The sequence below is a fragment of the Gavialis gangeticus genome, unplaced genomic scaffold, assembly GCF_001723915.1.
Source record: "Gavialis gangeticus isolate Ggan-Ray unplaced genomic scaffold, GavGan_comp1, whole genome shotgun sequence".
Classification (NCBI taxonomy): domain Eukaryota; kingdom Metazoa; phylum Chordata; order Crocodylia; family Gavialidae; genus Gavialis; species Gavialis gangeticus.
In genome coordinates this window covers 139,488,605-139,490,182 of record NW_017729025.1, presented here as the reverse complement: position 1 = coordinate 139,490,182, position 1,578 = coordinate 139,488,605, and positions in this window count along the sequence as shown.

The window sequence follows — 1,578 nt, the reverse complement described above, 5'->3', positions numbered from 1 at the left end:
TGAGGCCTCCTGAGGGTGCATGTGCCTCCCTCCCACTCCCAGGACAGTTGTGGCCCCCTGCTCCCTGGACATTGTTGCTTACCTGGGCTTCCCTTCCTCTTGTCACCCTGCATGCCTCTCTACTCAAAGCGGCTCCTTCCCCTGGCAAAGCTAGTTTAAAGCCTGCCATACGAGATCAGCCAACCTAGAGGAAAAGATATGTCTGCCCTTAGGGGAGAGGTGAAGCCCATCCCACCCCCAGCATGCCCTCCTTACAAAAGCATGGGTCATTATCAAAAAACCCAAAGTCTGCAGTCCTAAGACATACTGAGACACCCAACCTCCAGCAAGGGCCAGGATCCTAGATATAATACACATCTAAATACTACCTAAGTCTTGCACTAATCCCACCTTACATGAGAGTCTAACATCACTTTACTTTTGAAAATGGGTCTTGCAATGCTAAATGCCCTTTAAAATCTGCACCCAAGGCCTGGAGTCAGCAAAATGTCCTTATATTACAAAGCACTTTATTTATTTAGTGAATGCAAATCTGCAAGTCCAAGCAATAGCTTCCTCATTAACTGAGTTCAAAGTTGGCACCACAAAAATGGGTGTATGCCTCCTCTACAGGTATATTCTAGAAGGGTATTTTTACAATGCTGTGGTCCACAGTCTCACTGTACTATGGCAAGTCTGCTTTGTGGAAGTCCCATCACATCATTTTTAGGGCTCTTGGTGACTGGAAGGCAAAAGCCAACATGTATAAGTGATGGCCTGTGTTGGCTATGTGGGAAATCATCCAAGACTAGGCACTGTGCTGGTTGAGGGTGGTCATCAGGGGAACTGACCCAACACAGGTCAGGTGAGTAGCTGCGGCACCATCTGGCTAAGTGGAATGTTGCTCGTTGCTTGGGGTCATATATCAGGGAAAGATCATTTCTTGAGGCCCAGTCTACAAGCAGCTCACCAGCACTATCTGAGGATGAGTATCCCCAGTCCACCTGGTAACTATGAAAGTCTTCCATGTAGGTATCTGGGTGGGGCAGTGTTGGCTGGACTTGCTGTTCCCAGTTGGCACTTGGAGGCTTGTATACATTTGTTACATGGAAGCTGCCCACCTGTATAGTGTCACAGAACATGTCTGATGACAAAGGGCCTATGTTGGACTGGACATAGGTGGCATGGCTGTGCTTAGCATGGGGGGAGAAGCACAGTAAGTCCAAGCCTTTGATATAATAATGACCAGCTCCCTCATTTCCAGTGTGGGTCTCTTGCAGACAGATGATGTCAATGGAGTGTTGAATGGCAAGAACTCTGATAAGGGTATGCTTGGCAGCTGACAGGCCCACAATGTTGAGTTGCAGAATTCGATGAGCAGCCCCTGTTCCAAGAAAACCAGGGGACTGTTCAACATTGGGGCTGTCGGGTGCAGAGGGACTGGGATGTCATGAGGAGGCTCTTCCGAAGGTTCTCTTAGAATACAGTCTGATAGCAGGTTCATTCATTTCCCCAGGATGACCTGGATACTGACAGTAGGGCTGTGCAAAGCTTCAGTCGCTGATTTGATTTGGCAGAGATTCAGCCTGATTCAGTGGC